Raw genomic sequence first — 6,685 nt, forward strand, 5'->3', positions numbered from 1 at the left:
TAATTACTCTGCAAGCAAGTCACAGACCAGCTGAAGAGACACAAGACTGAAATCATTACGTTATGTTGGCTTACTGACATTTTGAATTACTTTGTGGGCCTCACACTGAAAGGACTGTATTGCAGTGAAATATGATTCTAGAAATTTTATTTTCCTAAATCTTTTCACTGCATGGTTGGTAGTGGCATTAGGTAAAAGCTTTAATTCTTCTTCTCTGACATTTGTATAATTCCTTTGCAGTCAGTAAATGATGCTGCAGTTAATTTCCTCTTTGAAGTAGGCCATTTGTACTTGCATGCAGCTTTACTCCTGATAGCTCCTAGGTCATGCTGCTTCATAGGAGTGGAAAATGAATGGTAAGTTTGTGTGAGAGAGTTAGGAGTGTATGTCTACTGACATTTATTTTTTTTATGATCTGAAATTGGAGCCAATAAAATAAATTACACCTCTTGGTTGTGAAATGGACTCCCCTGAAAATGCACTTAATACTTTTGTGCCTCATTTCCCATATGTTTAATATTATAATCAAGCTCCTGCTCCTTTTTCATTTGATAACCCATCAGAGTTTGGGTTTCTGCATGCTACTTTGGGGGCTGAACAATGACACAGACATGTTTATTTGCTGACAATAAGTCTTGTTTTCATGACTGGGGAGGAGGCATGTAAACCAGAGATTGATTCTGTGGATGCCGTAATTAATTCTTCATTCACCACTTTCCCCCCAAATGCTATTTTGCTGCTTTTCACAAACCGTGTGGGAGCTTCTCTTCACTTTCCCAATGCTACTTTTTGTTCTTCCTCTTTACAAACACATTACAGCAATTACAAGCATTCTGGATGCCATAGTATTTGGTAATGCCACTTGCTCAAATATCTCAGCAGCTATCCCAATGAAGGAGAACAGTTAACTGTCCCAGATTCAGTGATGTTTAGCCCTACCTATAGTAATATTTATTAAGTATAAGGTATTGAACAAACATTTGCCAAGCTTTTTCAGATAGAGATTGAAGCAAGAATGCAAAATATTGTGCATATTCTCTGAGGATGGTGTATGTATAGCAGAGGAAAGGGTGTAAAGAAGAACAACTGTTTCATGGTAAGAGTTGCTATTAGGTGCTATGATCAACATTTTTCATGAAGTATCTCTGCATCACTGTAGCCCTTCAACATAGTTGAATTGAGTGGCATTGTCTGTGCTGCTCCGTACTTCACAGAAATAGTCCCATGGACTAGAAATAATCTTAACGATTTCAGAAGTGAGCCTGCGTTACTGCAGGCATTGTAGCCATGTGTTGTTTTCTCCTCCTCCAAAGGACTTTGGGATAAATCCAATAAAAGGCTTTGATGACTGCAGGTAAGGTGCTTAATGCAGCTTACCTGGTATCTATCTCCCAGAACTGAAAGCAAAATTTGGGTGCCTCTATCATGTATCATAGATGACGTGGGTGTCTACTCCCATATTTACCTGAGATGTCATTAAATAGAAACCAGAAGCGATGCTGCAGAGAAAAACGTGAGGGTGAGCTCCATGAAAGAGATGAGTGATATAATGCTTCACTGATACTAAAATTGGGAAGTCCCATTATCCCTCCCTGTTTTTCTTTGCTCCCTCTCCACCCCGGGTTATCTTGTACTGGCTCTAGCATATGCAAACCCTCTGTGAGCCAACTCACTCACTAAGCTGTTGGAACACTAGCCCAGAAAAAAAAGTGGATGTTTTTCTGTAGAATAAGTAAGCTGATCTAACTCAGCTGAGGGTGCAATCAAAAACTGGGCAAGCACAAAAGCATAACAGTGTAGACAAATTCGTGGAGGATGAGTGAACTTTGGCTAAGTGACATTGTATCATACCATGAGGTGCTCTTGTTCAAAAGTTGTGGCTATAGTTTCTTTTCTGTGGAGTGGCATCCCTCTTGTGTTGCACCTTCTTGGATCCCTGATGCTTAGTTTGCTCTCTGCAGTACTGCTTCAGCACAAAGGCTTAGGGGAGGATGCTATCACCAGGCAGCAACAGCTCATCCCGTGGATATTTTTGTGAATGTTGATGTGTGCTAAGTCGGTCAACCCCCTGGGGAAGGATAGGCATCTTCTTATCTAGCTTTTATTATCTAACAGGGATTAGCCTGAAATCTCACAGTCCAAGTGCAAGAGGCAGAGGGACATTGAATATCTTTTAGACACTGGGCCAGTTGCATGTTAGTTAGGACAGGGAGAGAGGACAGACGGTCTGGATCACATAGGTGGACTGCAGTATGTAAAGTCCACCTAAAATCCTGCTGTAGGTGTCTGCATCTTCAGAGTTGTCTGTGAGCACTGAGCCTCCAATGAGCGCTGCACAGGTAGATGTAGCTGGTATCTCATTGCATGACTGGAGCTTTTAATATGTGAACAGCAACCAAGGACAGAACTTGAAACGCTTGCCAGTGCACAGCACAACCCAAAGCCTGGCTTGTGAGGTTATTTTTATGCATCTCCACAAAAGAGATGTAAAAGCCCTGTGAGCTGGGCTTTGTTGAGACACGCAGTTCTTACATTGAGGGACAATAAAGGAGTCGCAGGCTGCCACTGGCCTATTGCATAACAGGATCAGACATTTTAATGAGCTTCTGCTAGTCAACGGTTCATCAGCACTCCTGACTTGTAATGAAGCAGGACACTGCTATAGAAACCACTCTAGCAAACAGCATTTTTGAATGTACTTAAGAAGATGAGTTTGAATTGAAATGCAAACACAATGTGGATCAGTCCATCTCTTTCTGAATTGTAGGAGGCTCTTTTCTCTCTTGTCCATGTTACAGTTTAATCCTGCTTGAATTTAAGTTTATAGAGGCATTTTTTTTTTTTTTTTATTCAATTTCACAAAGCATCCAATTTCACAATTTCCCCTGGTTCTTTACTATCTTTCACATTATAATTCTTAATCCCACTTCTTTTTAACCAAAGTATCGCAAAGAAGAAAGGATAAATACATTTTATAAATTTCTCTAAGATTTTTTTCTAGAAGCTACATTTATAAAAGAAATAGGCCTAAAATGAATTCTAAGGATAATGGTCTGTATCATGGAAAGGAACAGTGATGCTTTTTTATTTATTTGTTTTTTTTTTAAGCTGCTAAATTATAACGTGAGTCTTCAGATCACTCCATCAATTAGATTCAAGCAAACCTAAGTAAAGAAACTGTAAACAGGAAAACAAAAAATTGTTTAAGGAGTTGAGGAGTTGTAGTCTTAGAATGTGGGTTACGGCCAAAGATCAGAAATCCATTACAGGATATTTATGATAAGTGTACTCAGGAGAGCACAAGAAATACATGTTGTCCTCTACCCTATCTCTTAAGAATGAAAATCTCCAAGGAGACCATACTTCACCTACACCAAAATCCTACCTAAATGCCACCTTCGTAATGAACTGCTTAAAAAAAAAAAAAAAAAAAAAAAAAAGTGTGTTTTGATTCTTCTTGCTGTGGTTTAGGTAGACTATGTTACACTGAATCGGTGCATTACAAATAAAAAAGCATTGGGCTACAGTTTTTCATAAAGTAAACCTTGCTCATACTCTTGCCTGAAAGTATCCCACAAAGACTTCTCCTTTCCTGGCCAGCCCTTTTAAAAAAATAAAACCCAACCCACAATGCACAACCAAGTGCTTGGGGAGTTCTCTTTTGAATAGCACCAACTTCAGGAACAGCTGCTATGATCAAATGGACAAAGGGAATTCAGCAACACCCACACCATCTATTATCTTTTAAAGCTACAGGAGCTTAATCCTTGCCATCAACAATATCTGTTGTCCCACTTGCCATTTTGACTAACATATATTTGGTGTGAGTCTGCTTCCTCCTAAGAGTGCACCTGCAGCAAAGCTGCAGTGTAAAAGTCCAAAGTCTCTGCAATTAACCCGAGTCATAAAATAAAACTTTTTTTTTTTTTTTTTTTTTTTTTTTTCACTGTGAGGAGTGATTTAGTATGAACTAAACTTGAAAAAGAACATGTTGTTATTAAAAATATTTATTACTATTATTGCTAAGGTAGTAAAAGCCAAATCAACAACTGTTATTTCTGGAAGCACTGGGGGCGTGCTTCCTACACAGCAAGAATTGGTCAGTTTACTAGCCCTATAATTCTTTTTCATCTGCCTGGAGAAGTAATTATGGTCTGCCTCCAAGCAAGAGAAATGGCCTTAATTCCACTCCAGATGACAAGAGTCAATTTAATCCCTGAGAGTTAAATTTTGATGAGAACTTTGAAAGAATGGTTTTGACCTTATTCAGCATTTTTTTCATTCTCAAGTTGAACTTTGAGAACCTGAAATATTGAATGCGAAAGAAAGTGAAATGTGAAATCAGAACAAGCAGTGTGTAAGAGATGTAATGGGGTTTGTCAAAGCTGTGTTTGTTGTAGGAAAACCTACAGGGCTCCTTTTCTTCTGAGATTCCATCCCTTGCTATATGCCACAGGTCATCACTGTTGCGATCCTATCAAGGAAAATGCAAATTTTGATTGATACGGCCAGTATTCTGCATTACCTCCTTCTTATATTGAAAATACATAATAGTAATCAATCTTTGCCAGCTTGGGTGAATAACTGAATTTTTAAAAGAATATATAGATATATAATATATTAAAAATAAATCTTGTTCATCCTAATTGCTGCTATTTCTCTTTGATGGTAGCTTTCTGATTGAGAAATTAGATAATGCAGGTATAAATATGCATGATCACAGAATTTGATGTACTTGGATATGAAGGTGGTAGATAGGAAGAAAAATCAATGTGGATGTGAGTGAAGGCTGCAGTCTTGCAAATCCAATTACAAAGGTAATCAAATGCTATTCTATTATTCAATAGATCATGTCTATTCAATTAATTTTACTGAGTTCTATCAGGTAACTTTTGTTGAGATCCTCACAGATTCGGTGGGGTAATACTAGAGAATGTCACCTGAATAATCTCTTTGTGGGGGTTGAAGGGGAGGTATGTAGGTGTTGTAGGCTGTAAAACTGGAGATGTGAATCCTTAAAGATCCCCTCCCACTCCTGGAATCTTTCAAAATATTTTATATTTGAAAGCAAAAAAATTCTGGTCAAAGCAAAATATGTGGAAGATAGGTAGGATTTCCTCATTCCCTTAAATAATGTTATAAGCTCATCATTCTTACAAGATAGCAATAGCATATGGAGGATGGGATACGTACCTAGGTTGGTGGTTTACTGACATTTTTCATTTGTAATGGTGTAATACATATATATATTTAAATGCATGATCAAGTTGTGCCAGGGGATATTTACATTGGACGATAGGAATAATTTCTTCATAGAGAGGGTGGCTGAGCATGGAGGTATTTAAGGGACATGGACAAGGCACTACTGACCACGGTTTTGTGGTGGGATGCAGTAGGTCAGGCTGATGGTTGGACTTGCTGGTCCTGAAGGACTTTCCTGACTCAGTGACTGTGACCTCTGGGCAGCGAGGTGCTGCCAGGCTGGCCGTTTTGGTGCTACCCACCACCGCTCCTGCCAGAGGGGCTCTCAGATGCAGGGTGTCTCCCAGCGGGAGGCATTTTTGTGGTGTCTGGACAAAATCTGCTCTTGGCAAGAGCCAGGAATTCCTGCTTAAGATCATTGCTCAAGTCAGCAACGCCTTTGCTTGGGACAGCACTGAGCAACTCTTTAGATCAACGGTGATGTTTGAAATGCGATTTCGGGCCCTCCAGAGGAACAGCACGTCACGGCAAGGTGCTCTGACGCTTTTACGTGCAGCTGCTGACATCAGCTGTGGGGACAAACCGCAGCAGCACGCAGCCAAAGGTAAGGACGAACATTCAGAGAAAGGCTGTCCAGGGCCGGGGGCCCGCGAAGGAGGACGGCGTCCGGGGCCGGGAGGCGAGGAGACACAGCCCCGGGGGTCCCTCCCCGAGGCTCCCTCAGGTGCCGCCATGGCGCGGCCGCGGCCCGGCGGGGCGGTGCGGGCCGTTGGTGGGGGTCTCCTAGCAACCGCGCGGCCAATGGGAGCGGCGGGGGCGCGTTAACCCCGCGGGGCCCGACCCGGCCCGGTCCGCTCCGTGCTGTGCGGGAGCCGGCTTCCCCCGGCCTCCCTCCTCCTTCTCCTCCTCGCCGCCGCCGCCGCAGCAGCAGCAGGTGGTGCTCCGGAGGGCCCCTCCTCCTGCCCTGCCGCTCCTCGCCGGCCGTAACGGGCGGTCTGTGGCCGTTGGCGAGGCGGGGGCGGCGGTCCCGGCACTGTGCTGGGTTCTGTGGGGCTGCGAGCAGCCGGTGCCCGGAGCAAGGCGTCTGCTGAACGGTGAATTGGCCGCGAGCCCCGCGTCAGGTAAGAGGAGAGGCTGGCTGAGGTACCTTGGTTGTTTAAGATACCTTTTTCTCTGTTTGCAGCAAAGCTCGGCTCGGGGTGAGGGTGGGATTGAAAGGCGAGACCGGCTTGTCGTGTGGCTGCGCCCCGTATTTGCGTGCCTGCAGGGCTGCCCGGGGAGCAGTCGCACAGGGCTCCCCCCGTGCTGCGAAACTACGGCAGGAATTCCCGAGTTTCAGGGCAGTGACTTAAAATGGGAGGTATGCAGTGTAAAATGTGAAAGCATGAGGTAATCCTTAATAGTAGACTTGGAAAGGAGACCTGGGGAAGTATTTGATGCCGTTAATGGAGATTTCAGATGATAGTAAGGAAGAAAACCGTGC

General features: G+C 43.0%; 1 protein-coding gene across 1 annotated transcript in view; it reads left to right on the forward strand.

The window, feature by feature from the left end:
- Positions 1–276: 276 nt before the first annotated feature.
- Positions 277–6,685, forward strand: part of SSX2IP (SSX family member 2 interacting protein) — a 28,054-nt gene continuing 21,645 nt past the window's right edge. The window contains exon 1 of the mRNA XM_035333629.1: positions 277–356. The gene's annotated coding sequence lies outside the window, so the exon portion shown is untranslated. The remainder of the gene's footprint in view (positions 357–6,685) is intronic.

Source organism: Oxyura jamaicensis, chromosome 8, assembly GCF_011077185.1.
Source record: "Oxyura jamaicensis isolate SHBP4307 breed ruddy duck chromosome 8, BPBGC_Ojam_1.0, whole genome shotgun sequence".
NCBI lineage: Eukaryota > Metazoa > Chordata > Aves > Anseriformes > Anatidae > Oxyura > Oxyura jamaicensis.